At 40.7% G+C, this 17,980-nt stretch overlaps 1 long non-coding RNA gene across 1 annotated transcript in view; it reads right to left on the bottom strand.

Moving 5' to 3' along the window:
- Positions 1 to 791: 791 nt before the first annotated feature.
- The window catches only part of LOC138756210 (uncharacterized), a 29,391-nt gene continuing 12,202 nt past the window's right edge, over positions 792 to 17,980 (bottom strand). Inside the window, exons 2-3 of the long non-coding RNA XR_011352863.1 lie at positions 5,815 to 6,004; positions 792 to 875 (exon numbers count right to left, since the gene is read on the bottom strand). This is a non-coding gene — a long non-coding RNA (uncharacterized lncRNA). The remainder of the gene's footprint in view (positions 876 to 5,814; positions 6,005 to 17,980) is intronic.

Genomic DNA, 17,980 nt, shown 5'->3' with positions numbered 1-17,980 from the left:
ACTCTCCCACCCTGATTGGAGGAACAGCACCTTATTTTCTGTCTGGGCACACTCCAGCCACATGGTATGAATATTGACTTTACTGCCTTCCATTAAACCTGCTCGACTTTTCTTCCCCATCTTTCCCTGTCTTTCCAGTTCTTTTACACACATAGCCCTACCATACTTCCTCTCCCTCATTGCTGCTGCCGCCCCCTCCTTTCTCCTCCTATCATCTCCTGGTTTGCCATCCCCCCATCTTTTATTGGGATGCTTGATTATTCTTTCTATTCCTTGCAGAAATGTTCAGGTCTAAAATGTCAGCAATATATCTTTGCCTTTTTGGAACCTGAAAAAAAAGACCTGAGTTCCTCCAGCATTTCTATGACCAAATTGTTAACTCTGGCGAGTTAAACTGAGGGGAAAATATCCTTGTTCACAGCTGAATTGGGGCTAAACAGTAGCTGCAAATGTTCATGTAATTCTCAGAGAAGAATTCCATTGCAGTCAGAATTCAGTTGCTTCAAAGAATAGTTCCACAATCTGCAATTGACCTTTGCTTGTAGATTTTGCCTATTTTTTTTAATAGTACATAAGCTAAATTTATAAGCAGAACCATGGTAAAACATTGTTTATTAATTTTGACAAAGCTTTCTTAATAGCCAGATCAATTTGCAGAAGCACAAATAGGAAACAATGCTATTTTTTTCCTGAGCCTATCACATCTCTCAGCTTTTTTAACCTCGGTTATGTTCAACAACTATGTGATCCTACCCAAACACACAATAAAAATTAATGGATGATTCTCCAGCCGAAGAGATTGACATGTACGTAGAGTCGACGTGGGTGATAAATCATGGTCACTTGTTCTCTGCACAACCATTGCTTTGTACTTCCTGTCAATGACAAAGGAAAATTACTTCCACAGCCATGTAAGATGCTGTCCAAATCTGCCTGAGCAACTTACTGCTGCTTCTCAACTTGGCTATTATAATTATTTTCTGCATCTTCGTCAAAACAAGGTAAACCCCAACTGCTTCTGAAGATATACCAAACAGACCCTAAATACAAATAAATAAATTCTCTAATTTTACAAAATGTTTTTTGCTGACTATTTTCATTTGCTTTTGTTAATCACATTTTTATTTATATTGTGTGCAATTGTGCTATGTTGTTGTATTCAAACTCCAAATGGAAGATCTTCATCAACTTTTTGTATTCAGTCTTCTTTAACCAAAAAATGAACCTTCATAGTCACTTTTCCAATCTATTGAGCAAGCATCTGGGTTAGCAAAATAACTCCCAAGAAACCATAATGAGCAACTTCAGATAAAATAAAAGCTGATGTCAAATATATTAAACAGAAGCATTTCTAATAACATCTCATGATAGTTCTGCAAAAAATGTTTCGTTTTGAATATCTTAGAATGATATACATTTTAAATGGTCATTAACATAATATATTTAGCACAACTTTCAAATTTTTAAATACTTGCATAATACTTTTATTTGTATATTACTCTTTTACTGTAAGATAAATGTATCATTATTGTCCAATTTTCTTAATTCAAAATTAACTTGTGCATAATTTCCAATACATAATTTTTCAAAAAACAATTCCATCTTTTATTTGCAAAGCAGATTATTGGCTGTTTCAAGCAATGAAAGCACATAAAAATCACCAAAAGCTGTGTCATTAAAAAAGGGCCTACTCTTGTCCTACTCTTGCATTAAAGGTTAAAGTATCAAGTGATCCTTTCTTTTCCCACAATATTATGCTGCAAACAGCAATGTAAATTATTTTGTTAAGAAGAAATATTTAGTTGATTAGTTCTGGAATATTAATGGAATATTTTAGGACCATTTTATAAATTAACACGCAGCTTTGAGACAAAAATTCAAGAACTGTCGAGAGGACTAGAATCAAGCTTTTGTTTCACGGGGTGGGGGGGCACTTTTCACAAATTAGGACAGCTGGCATGGGGCAGTGGTGGAGTACATTTTTGGAATTGAGGGATGAAGATTAGAAGCATGAATTAGAATGTGTGTGTGTGTGTGTTGTTCTTTCTTTCTGAAATAATCATATAACCTTGAATTGAATGAAAGACAATTGTATATGGGGTCTGAGATTATGATGCATTATTGTGGGATGTTTCTCTAATTCAAAACTCAGATAGCTTCACTAAGGTAAATTGGTATGGTAAATGGAACATGTCAGAGAAAACCTCGTCAATAGGGTTAAACAGTAGACACTGACAGAATAAAAGTTGTTAGGTTATTTCTTAGTACTGATATCCTTCATTTTGATAAATATGAATTCACTAAGAATATTTTAAAATAACAAATATGCCACATAAAAACATCCCATTGAAAAATAATACATTGTGATAAATTAAATATCTCTGTAGCTGGACTCCATAATTTACAATTGGTGGAGGGTGTGCAAGAAATTGATTGATTCCTTTTCTCTTTGTAAATGAGTTTATTATATAAAAATGCCTGGACAACAATGGTCTCCTTTAATTTATCATTTGTGGAGCTGTTTGCTGACTTGCTGAATCATTTTTTCTCCCCCAAAGATTTGTCGATATGCAGGGTGTTCAATATACAGAGTCAGGAGAATAAACATTCAACAACATTTTAAAAAAGAGAAAATTATCAGCTTTCTCTTTCCAGTTGAACTTCAAATCACCTGCACAATCTTTTTCCTTTGTGTAGAATTATTATAGCAAGCTCAATTAAGCAGAAAATACCTCAAATTATATTTTTAAGCATTAAAAAAAGGTGACCAGGTTGTGAGTAATACTGACTATATCAAAAGATTAGATGTATTTAGGAAAGCCTTAAAATATTAGTTCAGAAAACATTTTCAGATAAATTATCTTCTACTGACTAGCTGCCCTTTGTAAAAGTGGTTAATACGTGAATTATTTCAATCTTAGTTTACTGACCTAGATTTCCTGGTTTAATTATACTGAAACTATTTGCTAACATGGCACAATGATACTGGCCAGATTTGGGATTTCTGTACATATGAAGGTTAACAAAGAAATTCCAAAGTTGCAATTAATGATTTTGCTCTCCTCTACAAGAGTGCATTGATTGAAGCCTCCTCCAGGTTTCCTGTCTGGAAGAATTGTTAATGTAATTGGCTGCTTGAATAAATTGATGTCATTGCTCTTTGGGTTGGTGACTGACAACTGATGCTGAAAAAGAAGAAATTCACTCTTCCAAGGTCACTAATACATTGTGGAGAACTTTCCTCAAGGCCAGCAGAGAGAAACATTTATATTGTGCTCTTGACATTTTCTTCATTCTTTGTTTCAAGTTCTCCATTTAATCTCAATGGGGCTGACACTAAGGTCAGCAATGATCTACCTGTCCTACCCTAACAGACATTCCAGTAGGAACCAATAGATTTCCATCTAATCCCAATATTCTTGAGAGTGATAAGGACTTCTACAAGGGCGGCTAGAAGAAGGTCCACTGCAAAACCAAAGAAATATATTGACTTCTAGCTCTGTATGCAATGGATGGGAGGCTAGAGCCTCTGATGGACCCAGCTACGTTTGCTACCTTCTGCAGCTTTCTGCGATCCTGTGCCCTAGAATGACCAAATCTGGATGTGATGCAATTTCCTCAGTGCACCTGTAAAGGTTTGATAAAGTATTGATGACATGCCAAAGCTCCTCAGATTTCTTAGGAAATGTTTCAGCGTGGACAAGAAGGGCCGTGATGGCCAGTTTCCATGCTGTAATTGTTATATGGTTATGGAAGTAGAGGCATTGGTGTGCATTCTTCACAGGTGCATCAATGTGCCTGTTCCAGCAGAGTACTGGAATGAACTCCCATTAACTTGAAGGTTCTGACTCTCTCCACCTTATTCCTGTTAATGCAGAAAGGTGCATGGTCATTCGGTCTTCTTCCATAAACTCAAGAATAAGCTCCTTGGTAAAAAAAAACAGTGGTGGACCTGCTGTAATGGCAGCACTGCCACTGATAGGAGACCAGGACGAACAGAGAGTATAGACTCAGTGCTGCTCCAAAGGGTTCAACAGCCTAGTGCTATTCAGGCACTAAACAGTCTGTTAAAGGACCCAGTGGTATTTTTAATTAAAATCCTGCAACCACACATCTGTGCCCAAGATGGTGGTGCCTATGCTCAGCAGCAACCACAAGGGGTTGCAGACTCCAGGGGAGTATGATATCTAAAACAGGGAGAACACCTCCTATTGAGAAGGAGAGGCATTAGGAGACAACTCTATAGGACAGTGACCTTCAGCAGTGGACTGAAGGTCCCATAGTGGCTGTAGGCTGTTGGTAACTTGTGATTCAAAGACTCCCACAGGCAGAGAGCTGCTGGTGACTTGCATTCAAAGGACTCACACCAGTCTGTGGGCTACTGGAGACTGGCTCCTGGGAAGCAAGCATCGGAACTGGGATTCAAGAAGAGGCTGAGATTAAGAAGAGCTTACGAAGGGGCTTTGGAAGCTGAAGGTTTCCTGATCCTCTTAGAGGTTTGGATCTGAGGTTGAGTTGCTGATGGATTGAACAAGAGTCTGTGCAACTGCAGAGGCTGTAGGAGTGCAAGAGATGAATCTGCAGAGATTCAGTTACTCTTTTGATTCTTTTTTATGAATATTTTATTTTGAGTATTTTCAATCAACATGCAGTCAAAATAAAGAAGAATTAAAAAAATAAGAATCAATAATATTAACAAAATAATATGAATATCGATCTGCATATTGATATTAAAAAAAGTGAGAAAAAAGTCAACATGTGAATCAATTATTATAAAGAAAAAAATTACAATAATACTACAAAAAATGCAAATTCAATGTCCATGTTGAGAGAGAGAAAAAAAATAAAAACATAATAAAAAGAAAAAAGAACAAAATAAGAGGAACCCTCCCATCTCTCTCCCCCCCCCCCCCACAAGAAATGAGACAATGCTCATGGTGACTTTCTGTTTGTCGATGACAGACAAAAGTTGAAACATGTTATGTATATTAAATTTTAATGCATTTTTAGTTGACAATAAAAGGAACAATTGAACCTTTGAAATGTTGTTCAGAGCAAGATTGCTGTTCTGGCACTACCCAATTAAGTCATCTTTCCATCCTGTATTCTGACTCATTTTTTCAGTTCTTCAGCCAACAACGGTGATATCACCATGAAATTTGTGGATTGAGTTGGAGCTGAACTTGGCTACTCAGTCATACAAGAACTAAAGTGTGAGACCATGCATGCAGCCCTAGAGGAGAGAAAATTATGATAATTTTTCCTAAAATTTCCCTAAAAATTCTGGGGCAGTAATTCTTAATGAGGGGCTCACCTGAAATTATTTTTTTGTATTTATTCATGTGAAAACCAAATGCTCTTTGCATTTTTGTGTACAAGTTTTGGAGGCTCTTTGAAGTTGAGAAGTATCTCCTTCTTCAAATATGGAATTGTGTTTTTTCATTACATTTCATGTAACAGATTTTTTTGTCATGTACACTATATCCCAAGTAGCTGAATGACTTCTGAAATTAAATAAATATGCAGAGATAACAGAGAAGAGTCCGCGCATACATTCTGAAGCTTTGTACAGTCGATGTGAATATTAGGAATTCAATGCAGAGGCCAGTGGATTCTACAGGATTTTCATACATTAATTTTAATAGATTGTTTTGACCAAAAATAGACTTTGTTCACAATAAATTATTTACATTAAATCATTCAAACTCTCTTCCCATCTTTAGTTTCATATGCATGTATTTCCATCGCTGTGCATTGTTGCATTCATTTATATTTACACTGTTGCTACCTCTGTGGCACCTTATTGTTACTCACCCTTTGTTGTTTGAGGGGCTTCCCCTTGGTCTCAGTCCCAAAATGTCCAGTAACAGAAGGACCCTAGAGCAGCCATTCTCAATCATTTTTAGCTATGGTCCCCTTAGGACTCTGCTCAAAGTTCATAGCTTCCCCTTCCATGTGAGGCAGTCAAGTTTAGTTGGTTTCTTCTGTACTTCTCTCCTACTGACTACATAATAAAAAGAAAATATTTGTTACATGAGATGAAAAGAAAACAAGACTTTTACTCTGAGCATCACAACTGTGGCTTGTAAATCCAGAACAAACCGGTAAATAGGAAATCATTCTTACTGAATATGTAGGAAAGAAGAAAACATGAACATACATATTAAAGAAAAATCAAAATAGATTTATATCGACCAATGAGTCATCAGGGGACCTTAAGCATAAAATTGAGAATGCAAAAACTTAATAAAAAAAGTTTTCTAAAATGAAAATGTTAGTGAGATCATTGAGCTTGATATTCCTGTGAAAGTTATTTGATGTTAGACTCCAAATTGGATAGAGATAGTTTAAGGTCATCTCTTGTGATATCAAGCCTGTTCCTAGATTTATGCTAAGGAAACTACATTTCTGAATCCACATTCAGAGAAAAAGGCAATGAAAAATATTTTGGTCTTTCCCCATTGTTTTGAAAATTGGGTGGCAAGGCATTCGGTTTTAGGCTGGACAGTCTGGCATTTTAACACTTTGTCCTCAAGTGCCACTTCAAGTTGTATGTTAATTTGTCCTCCATCTGGGGGTGTAGGAGCAGAAAGGGCAAGGCAGGGAGCACTCACTTTGTTAAATGTGGTGTCCTAGCTTTTGTACACCATGCATGGCTATGTTTTCTCTTGTACGAGTGCCAGCTGGTGCATGCACAATTGATTGGAGTACCGGGGCCAGCCGACGCATGCACAGTGGTTTAGTTTACTGGGGCCGTTTGGTGTATGAGCAGCAGGCCCATAGACAGAGAAACATTTAGTGCAGACACATAGTTCTAGTGCAATTGGCAGCACTTCAGTTAGCCCAACGACGTCAAGTGGATTAGTAGCGAGTTTTGAAGGAGGATGAGTGAGGTTTCACATTAATTTATTTCAATTCTTTATTTATACTGTATGAATGTATGCATTGTTTGTAATATGCAGAATTATAAATCATTGAATAGGAAAAAGGGCTCCAGCAGAAAAAAATCACTGATTTATGTTGAAATAGCTAGGATTTTGCTGGATTTATTTAGGCAAAAAAAGTTTCATATTAGAATTTTTAAATAATAAAATAACTAAGGTGATTATCTGTTTGCATTTGCTGTTTTTGCAATTCAGTATAAATTTTATATAAAAATATTTTCAAACCACACTGTATATAATTACATTTCTTTTCTTTGGCTTGGCTTCGTAGACGAAGATTTATGGAGGGGTAAATTTCCACGTCAGCTGCAGGCCTGTTTGTGGCTGACAAGTCCGATGCAGGACAGGCAGACACGGTTGCAGCGGTTGCAGGGGAAAATTGGTTGGTTGGGGTTGGGTGTTGGGTTTTTCCTCCTTTGTCTTTTGTCAGTGAGGTGGGCTCTGCGGATATATGACCATGTCCTCAGGGCGAGGGCTAAGGGGGGAATTTGCGGGCAACCCCCTGCTGAGAGAGTTTTTGAACATCAGTTTGAGCCCTCCCCCCACACCGCAGTTTCCTTAATGCCCCCCACCATTAGACTTGTTCTGATGCTGACTCTCCTTCTTGGAAATTTGGAAATGGTCACCCTATTGAAATCTATTAGTCAGATCACTCTTAACTCAAAAATCTTTTTTTTAATTGATCAAACTTACTGCGAGCAATGATATTATTCAGGGGATCAATCAACCTCTCTTTTATTTCTGCATTAACGTTGGTGAGTTGTTCCTCAAATGGACCAAATATCAATACAGGATATTGAGGTTTAACAGGTTATTAAATCTTTCCTTCTGAATTTGTATATATTTGATTTAGGTGCTTCCCATACACAATAATTGACCTTCAGTAGCTCTGCGTTCATGTTCAGCTTTGGAAATTTAAAAGATTTCCAATTTCTGACATTGCTCCAATAGACTTTAAGCTTTTAAGAGAAAGAAAGAATGGCTTCTTTACTATCAATGAGGTCATTATGTTTGTCTTGTAAGGGCTTTTTCAGTAAAATAAGTTTGTCAAAGAAATTTGCCAGAAAAAAAATTCTTCTTTTGCACCAATGAGCTTTTTCCATGCTCATTTTGAGAAAGAAGTGAAACAATCAGTCCTAGAGTGACAAAGACAATTTCCTTCAGACAGCCACCTCACCTCAATATGCAGCAGAACTCTCTGGAAAAGTTCATCATTTTCTTCACACAGCTGGCAGAATAGATGGTTTTTAAGGGGATGTGATTTTATAAATTTCCCAGTTTTTATGACAATTGAAAGCAAAGCATTTAGACATCCTCCTAATTTCTTAGCCACTAAGTGCTCCCTATGAATGATGCAATGAACAGTGAAGACTGAAGTAATAACATTTGTCAGGCATGTGATGATATCTGGGTCATTCTAAGTGGTTTCCCAATTCATCTAACCTTAAAAAAAAAACTTGCATTGTTTGGCAACTATGCAGCGAAGCCTAGCAGTACAGTCCTTTCCTGCTCCAAAATATGTTCAATCCCTTCAATTTCGGTGCTCCCTGATATACCTTGCTCCCATTCTCCCTTCTTCAGGATTAGAGTCCGTGGCCCTCCCTTAAATGTGCTACGGGTCCTTGGGTGGGCAGTATGGCTCCCCATTGAGGATGGCTGCTCCAGACTGTGGTCCTTTCCACAGTGCCCTCACATTTGCTGCATCAAGCTGCAATCCATCTAGCAGCACATACTCCTGAAGCCTGGCATAATTCCAGCACTGACATCTCTGTGTGCTGAAAGACCAACAGATTTCAGCAGTCCAAATTTAATCTTTCACGAAGTTCTTGATCTTCCAGCAATTCTGGATGTCTGGCTCTGGGTCCATCCCCAAGACCACCCATAAATAAGAGTGTTCTCTGTCACACTGCTATAGTGGATGAACTGTGACAAGGATTCTTAGCAAATCTCCATTCTGCAAAGAGTTAGGCAACTGTCTCCACTGCAATCATCTTGAGGACAAATTATGTTGTAGGTGATGTTCCAGTTGTGCAGGAAGGATCTGACTGGGAAGACTCCCCTTGTTGTCAGCTAGCCCAAGACCTGGTGCATGTTTGTGAGCACCAGCATTGAGGCATATCACCAAATGATCTGGACAGTCTGCTCTGGGAACCACCCATTGAGTCCTTATTTCTCAGTGTCTGCAGGGCATCCCATGCTGACAACTGCCTGATGGCCTTGGGGTCAAACATGTTTGTCTGGAAAAGCTTTTCCACAAACTGTGTGTGAAGGTACAGCAAAGTTCAGCTGCTTGGGACATTGTGTGGCAACAGGTCTAGGCCCAGCCTTTGCAACACTTGGGGAGGTCGAACTTCAGCACATAGTGGCACGTGGTACTCTTGTACTTTGTTTCCATGCACAGCCTGATGCAGATGCACACGAAGGTGATTGTCAAGATGAGGGCCACATTGGGCATGTCCTTGTCCCATTTTCTGGCATACATGACAACCCTTCAGACCCTTTCATTCTTGGATCCCCATATGAACTGGAAAACTGTTGTAGTGATAGTCAGGGTGGAGGCGTAGGGGATGGGCCACACCAGCACTGAGAGCACCTTGAACCTGATGACCAGGTTTTCACTGTTATTGAGAAAGAGCATTGTGCTCACAGACCCAATTTCTCATGGACCTTTGTGATGCCCTCTGACCAATTCTTGTTTCATGCCTCATCCCCTACAAACCAGATTCCCAATACCTTCAGGTAGTTAGAACTGACTGTGAAGGGGATGGTGGACTGGTCATATGAGTTACTGTAGAGCAGTGCCTTGCTGTTCTTCTAGTTTACTTTGGCACATGATGCAGTCCCAAAATGGCCACAGATGTTAATCAGTCTGTGAGTCGAATGTGTGTCCAAATAGAAGATAGCGACATCATCCATGTACAAGTAGGCTTGACTTGAGTGTTTCCACTGCTTGGGGATATCAGTCCTCTTATAGCCTTATCTTTCCTGATGGATTCAGCAAATGACTCTGTAACACACAAGTAAGACTGGAGAGAAAAGGAAACCCTGCCTGACTCCAGATTAATGGGGAAGCAATCGCTTTCCCACTTATTAGTTTAGGCTGCATTACAAATATCCATGTTAAGCAGTTTAATTGAACTTTGAATTCCTTCTCTGAGGTACATTTTGGAGAGCACGTCCATCACATACATAATGTGCAGTATCCAGTGGAAATCCTTCTCCTGGGCGAAGCTGAACAAGCAGGTGTCCCATCCTCTATCCTACACATCAGTGATTGTATCTCTAAGCACCAGAAGGTCATTAGAGATTTTCCTGCCTAGAAAGTGCAGTTTTGATCACCTGCCACAGGGCAGACTTGTCTCGATTGTCAATGGTTTTGGACAGGATTTTGTAGTTAACTTTTAACAATGATATTTTTCTCCAATTTCTGATATCCTCCTTCTCCCCCTTTTGTTTGATAAAGGTGATGATGCCCTTCCTCATGGACTCTGAGATTGAGCCTACTAGGAGCAAGGCATTGTCTACTTCCAGCAGGTCAAGGCCCACCCAGTCTCACAGAGCAATGTGCAACTCAGCCGGTAAGCCATCACTTCTGCGAGTCTTACTTGACACAAAGGAATATATGGAGTCCATCAGCACCCCCAGGGTAATTGGCCAGTCCAGAATTTCCCACTTGCTGTCAACTAACACCTCTGTGACAGAGGACAGGAAGTTCTGGGAAGACATTCAGTCTGTCACTTTCGTGTCATAGAGATTGACATGAAAGTATCTTAAGATCATCTGTATGCCCATCTGTGAGGATGTGACTGAGCTGGCGTCTTCCTTAAGGCTGTGTATCATAGAGGTCCCTGTGAACCTTTTTGAAGAAGGAGTGTGAGCTGGAAAATGCTCTGTGAATCACTGATCTCTTCACTCAAATTTGTACAATGAGCTCTTGGCATGCAAAGCTTTGTGCCAATAACATTTAAGTCATGGAGATAAAATTCTCTGGAGTACTCTCTGCCTTCAAAAGCACTTCACTTGGATCAAACTTCTGCTGGGAAGTGGAGCAGACTCAAACAAGAAAGAAGAAAAATCCAAAGAAAAATGGATGAATATACTGCATGGGCTGGGAATCAAAAGTTAAAATCAATTCATCTTCAGCAAAAGAATTAAGAGGTTTTGACCAAGAATTTTTGGCAGTTTCAAAAGCAACCACTGCCTGTTCCTATGGCAGGAAATACAAGACATCCACTCATATGTAGTCAATTGTGGAAGTTACAAGACGATCAAATGAAAATAGTTGTCAGGGCATCCCCCGTTGCCCTTATCATGTACTGCACTAGAGGAGCTCGCAATTGCTTAGGTTCCCCAGGAATTAGGAATCCGAGTTTCTGCTCCAGGTTAGCTCTGACAGGGGAATCTGCAACTCCATCAATTTTGGTGAGGATTGTTGGTCAACAGAACACCAAACAAATGGGTGGATGAAGTTTTATTTTAAAACATTAATTTGGTTCTGTTTCATTTATTATATATTCAGGTAAATGTAACTTTTTAAATAAAATCAGTATTTTTCTTATTGAGTGATTTCATCCTTCAACAGTTATTAAACTTTTCCAAACAGCTTTGACAACTTTTAAAGGAATCAAAGCTGGTTGAGAGACTTGGAAAACTTTCAAAACTTGCAGAGTAATTTCAAAGGCATTGATTCTTCTATGTGTTATTGGATTATGTCACATTTCAGGCTGCCAGCAGGGGGCTGACACACAGTTTGAAAGATCTGTAATGGAGGCTTGTAGCCTCATGGCATGCCTCATGTGCTGTTTACAACTACATTAAAGTAAAGAACCTTTTCCTTCATCCATGTGTTATCTAAGAACTCACACATACAAATACAAGATGAAACAGTAGCAAGCTCTAACAAAGTGGTGGAGCCTGGTGACCCCAGGATGGCAGAGGCTGCCATGAAGGGTTTGGAGTCGGTCCAGCAGCATGTTAGTGCATGTCCCTCATGATAGGGCATCAGTAGACTCATTGAGTCTCGTAGTTGTAGGTGGATAGCTTAATTCTCCATCTCAGGATCGTGTAATTCTTAATTTTTCCCCGCTGCTTGTTATTGAACTTAGAAGCGACTGCACATTGGTCAGTCAGTACGATGAATGGTTTCCCGCCCAGGTAATGCCTTCAGTGGTGCACAGTTTCCACTATGGCCTAGGCCTCTTTCTCGATGGCTGAGTTCCAGAGTTCGGGGCTCTGGAGGTTCTGGGAAAAAAATGCTACGGGCCTGCCCGCTTGGTTGAGCGTGGTAGTCAGGCAAAGTCGGACACATAACTCTCCAATTGAAACAGAATAGATGTCGACCTTGATGCGTGTGGACACCACTTAGGCTTCTGCTGACAGGGGAAAGGTGGTTGTTTTCCCCAGGGTGTGGGGTTTATCTGTATAATTAGGTACCCACTGGGGATAATAGGAAAAGCACCTTTTCAGAGCCTTGAAGTTGTGGGGTAGTTGGAGCTCCAGCAGGGACCACATACTGTCAGGGTCTGGCCTAATGACGCCATTCTCCACCATGCAACCGAGGACAGCCAGACATGAAGTGCTGAATATGCACTTCTTTTGATTGTAAGTGAGGTTGAGACTTTTGGCCGTCTGGATAAATTTTTGTAGGTTAGCGTCCTGATCCTGCTGGTCACAGCCGCAGATGGTCACGTTATCCATATAGGAAAATGTGGTCTTTAGCCCATAATCATACACTATCTGGTCCATCTCCCTCTGGAAGATAGTCACCCCATTGGTGACCCCGAAGGGGAGCCGGAGGAAGAGGTAGAGGCAGCTGTCTGCCTCAAAGGCAGTGTATGGGCTGTCTTCTGGGCAGACGCAGATTGAGAGCTGGTGGTAGGGTGACTTGAGGTCAATGGTTGAGAAGACCCGGAACTGGGTGATCTTATTAACCATGTCGGCGATGCGGGGGAGTGGATAGGCATCCAACTGGGTAAATCAGTTTATGGTCTGATTATAGTCTATGACCATGTAGTGTTTCTCTGTACTCTTAACTACTACCACCTGTGCCCTCCAAAGGTTGGTGCAGGGTTCTTTGACCACTTCAGCTAGAAGTCCTTTAATTTCTGATTTGATGAAGACTCTGTCCTCAGGGCAGCATCGTCTGCTCTTGGTGGTGAAAGGCTTGCAGTTGGGGGTGAGGTTTGCGATTAGGGACGGCGGTGGGTCCCGGAGGGAGGACAAGCCGCAGGTCATATTCAGAGGGGACGATGGGTGGTTTGAAAATTGATAGTTGTGAACCATGAGGGGGTAGAGGTGGGGCGTGTCAAATTGCATTTGGATGCTCTTGAGCTGGCACTGGAAGTCAAGTCCCAGTATGACTGGCACGCAGAACTGTGGCATGACAAGTAGCATAAAATTCTTGTACTCAGTGGCACGCACAGGCAAAATCACAGTGCAGTTGCCATGGACCTCAGCCAAGAAGTATTTGGAGGCCAGGGAGAATTTACAATTTCCAGGGTTACCTCAAAGGAGTAGTACTGCACCGTGCTCAGTGGATGAAGCACTTTGTGCTCCCTGTATTAAATAAGCAGTTTGTGATGCGACCCTTAACCTCAATGTTCATCATGGCCCTGGCTATTTCATGTGGGCTGTCCTTATCCAGGGTAATGGAGGCCAATGTCTAGTCATTGTCTGAGTTGCTGTTGTAGTACTGGTTCGGGGGCTCCCTCCAAGATGGCAGCCCCCATGCCACACAAGCGGTGCTGCTCCTCACACCAGAAATGGTGCTGTTCCAGTTTTCTATCCCCATAGTCCTGTCGAGCCATTTCCTGAACTGGAAGTGGTGCCAGTAGTGACGCAGTCCAAGATGGCAGTGGCTGCCAGCCACACGTGACAATACTGGAGGAAGGTTGGGTCCTACACATCTTCCCTTAGTGTTCCCTCTTCCCACAGGAATGTTTACCATGGCCACAGAAGTAACACTTCAGGTACTTTTTGGTGGTGGCAGTGACCTGAGACCCCTACATCCCAAGATAGTGGTGCTCATGCTCCCCACGTGGTAGCTGTGTTTCCAGAGTAGAAAACCTCCGCATTTAGCTGTGTTGTCATGAGCTTTTGCCAGGTCAAAGGCTTCCTGCAGGCTTTGATTGCCTTTTTCAGGACTCTCTGACTGATGTGATCAGACTTGAATGCTGCCACACATGCATTGCGTATCAGATCCTCTAAGTGGACAGCAGCAGAGACATCTCTGCAGCCGCAGGCTCGCCCCACCACCCTCAGGACCTGCATCGGCTCACCAGGTGCTTGTGTATGACTGCCCTGAAAGTACCTGCCAAAGATGACATTCATCATGATCCAATACAGTTTCTGTAAGAGCTCCATTGTAACTGAACAAATATTGCAGTCCCTTATCATCTGAAAACGCGGTGGTCAACCTGTGCAAAGAGTAGGTCCCATTTATCTTCCTTACTCTGCACATTGTTGATATCATAAAAGCATTGATTTCCAGCCATTTATCAAATTTGATGGAGGCTTCCAGATCTTTAGGGTCAGTGTCCAGTTTATCAGTGCATATTGCCTTGCCCATGTCACAAAAAATTATGGTGATTAAATTGTAGCACTATCGATTAACCATATTAGACTGAGAGTTGTGATTAATAGATTTTAATCACCATAAAACCATTAGCACATCTTACATGCTGATGACCCACTTCCAAGGCAAGTACTGGGCACAACAGGCTTTATGGGGATTCTGAGGGGAGGAGTCACAGGCCAGCCCATACAGTAGCTATACAGTGGTTCCATTGCACCTTCTTCAAGGTATGAGTAAAAAGCAGGTAGGTACCTGGATTAAAAGGATGAGAGAAGGAAAGAAAGGGCAGTGTAAGGAGTACAAACCAACAAGCAAAAAGCGTAAATTGGACATGGGTAGGACAGGGGAGAAGAAAGGTGAGAATTGATTCGGGGAGGGTAGGGTCTGGGAATGCAGAGCTGGGGTAAGGAAACAAAGAAAAGGAAAGAGAAGTAGAAAGACAAAGCTCCAGGAGAGGGGACGCAGGGTTAGATGGAAGGTGGTGTGGCCGGGTGTGGTTGTTAACAGAAATCAGAGAAGCTTATATTAATGCCATCCAATTGGAGGCTGCCAGATAAAATACGAGGTGTTGTACCTCCAATTTGTGGGTGGGTCTCAGTCTGACATTGCATGAGACCATGGAGAGATATGTTGGAATCGAATGGGGCAGGGAATTAAAACTGATGGGATCTATTAATGTGGATAGGCACATTTTATTACTTTCTCAATTTTTTCCTCTCCATTTTGTATATATTTGCTTGTACACAATTAATTCATTATGTAATCAACATTTATTATGTATGCTTATTATATGTTAAGCTCAATAAAAAATATATTAAAATAAAGAAAGAAAATTGGTGGCTGTTGTGGTGATAGAGTGAAGGTGCTCAATCAAGAAGATTTTTCAGTCTCTCTGATGTAGGGAAAGCCATAACAGCAACACTGGATGCAGTGGATGACCCCTGCAGATTCAAAAGTGAAGTGTCCCTTCTCTTGGAATGAGTGGGCCCCAAATGATGATGAGGAAGGATGTGCAAGTGCAACACTTCCTGCAGTCAAAGGGGTAGGTGCCAAGGGGACGATTGGTCAGAAGGGATGAGTGACAAGGGAGTCATAGAAGGAGCAGTCCCAGCGGAAGAGGAAGGGAAGGGAGATATGTCTGGTGGTAGCATCACGCAGTACCAGTGGCCACCCATTTCAATTTCTCACCCCATTCCCTTGTTGACACGTTTCTGCATGGTCTCATGCCTCATGCACTGCCAGACTGAGACTACATACCAATTAGAGGTCCACACCTCATATTCCAAATGGGCACCTCGCAAATCGATGGCATGAACCCTGACTTGTCCAGTTTCCAGTGGTGCCACCACCCTCATCTATTCCTATGTCTCCTTTCCTGTAGCTGTCTCTCTTTCCTTTTTTCCTCTGTCTCCTTTCCCTTATCCCTCATCACAGAGCCAACATCTCCCCCATCAACTCTTCACCTTTCTTCTCTCTTGTCCTCCTATCTGTATTAAATGAACACTTTTTGTCTGTTGGTCAGTGTTCCCCTGCCCGTTCTTTCCTTCTCCCGAGCTTTTTTAGTTCAGGTATATGCCTGTTTTTTACTCATACCTTGAAGAAGTGTTCAGGCTTGTACCATCAGTTCTATATTTTTACCTCCTATGGGCGCTGCGAGACCTGCTGAGTTCATTCAACATTTCTGTGTTTCTATTACAATGACAGTGTATGAATATTTTTTTTGTTTCACCTCACAAAATAATGTATTTGATGGCATTCAAGAACACCCCCCCACACCCCCTCCCTCATTTCAACAGGGAATATTAAGAATTTCTTTTGGTGTATTTGCAGGTAAGCATTTAATTTTATGGAAATGTGTAGCTACGGTATAGCAGAAAAAACCTCGACAAAACATGCAACTAGGAAAACAGGAAAAATCTTTTTTCATATTAATAATGGAATAATTTACCTTTTTTTAGCAGTCTGTAGCTGTTGTTCTGGCTTTCTCCATTCTTGTGTCATTTTTGCTGTGGGCAGTGGCCCCAAAATCTCTTGCTGTCTCTATTACCATGCTTCTTAGCATACTTTACCACTTTAATTTGTGTCCAATAGTATTATGACAGATTATGTTATATTTTATATTGTATATAGATATGTTTTAAAGGAACTAAATTGCATGTGTTTTTTAGAGTAGGTCACATTCAAACACTTCAAAACAGATCTCATTTAAAATACAAGAGCTTTGTTCAAGCCAGACAGTCCAGGCTCCAGGTGCCTTTGCAAAAACTTTGAAGAATGCCTATTGATAATTTACAAGTAGGTTTTAATTGGACATGCTGTGGAGTAATGGAATATTGTTTTGGAAAGCAACAGATGAACAAACTCAGATGATTGGGTCTGGTGCCACAGTCTGAGTGCAGTTTGCTGTTCTAAGAGAGTTATGTGGTTTTGTCAGAGAGGGTGCAAAAGAGAGCAAGAATTCAGTTCTACAATTCAGCAGCAGCACCTGGGTCTGGAACAGGACAAGCTATATTCAGAATGGAAAAAACCCATTTTGAAGATGGGTTGTGAGTTCTTAGATCATCTTGGTCAAAGCCCTTGTGGTCCATACAAGAGGAGATGGCTGGCTGTATAATGTTTTACTCAAAATAAAGGAAACAGAAAAGGAACTCTGTAGTGACCTGAAAGAAAGAGGTTATCATCTGGAAAACCCTGATGTGGCAAGTTTCATCGGTAAGACACTGAAATGGCTGATCAGAAGGAATCAGTTGTGGGTGTCCAACGAGCAACAAATCTCTACCTGAAAACCAACAAGAGCCTTCCTGAGTGGTAACCATTTACCTTTCAAGCACCAAAGCCCAGTGAAGATTCAGAAATGTTAAATTCTGTGCACAGTATAAGAATTAACTGATACCAGTGAACTTGGAGGAGTGAGAAGTGAGATTGGACTGTGAATCAAAAAGCTTTTCTGAACTTTTATACACACACACACACACACACACACACACACACACGCACACACACATGTGCACTTAGAATTAGAAGGGGGTTAAGTTCTGTTAAGTTAATAGTAATAAGTTAGAATTTGATCCTGTTTTCATGTTTAAAGATAATTAAAAGCAGCTTTTGTTTAAGTAACCATTTTTCTTGGCCAATTTCTATTGCTGGTGAGTTTTGGGGTCCTCTGGGCCATAAGAGTATAGCTTAAGTTCTTTCCTCCTGTAGCCATCTTGAGGGTAAAATCTTCCACTACTATCACCATGTGTTTGTATTTCTTGTTGCTATGATAATACTCATTGAACTAAGCTACCAGTGTTGTGATGAACACCAAATACACAAAATAGCGATCGCTCGTGAGCCTGACTAGGAGTTTGTGGTGTGCAATAATAGATGGCGGTGATGCCAAACAAAGATATTTGGCTCAGAACATCCAGCTTTAATTTTTACGATAATTCCTTTTTTAATTAAAGTAGCTTCAATTATA

The sequence above is a fragment of the Narcine bancroftii genome, chromosome 3, assembly GCF_036971445.1.
Source record: "Narcine bancroftii isolate sNarBan1 chromosome 3, sNarBan1.hap1, whole genome shotgun sequence".
In the NCBI taxonomy this organism is placed as follows: domain Eukaryota; kingdom Metazoa; phylum Chordata; class Chondrichthyes; order Torpediniformes; family Narcinidae; genus Narcine; species Narcine bancroftii.
Note: the sequence above shows the minus strand (reverse complement) of the source record. Positions and strands in the feature narration are given on the sequence as shown.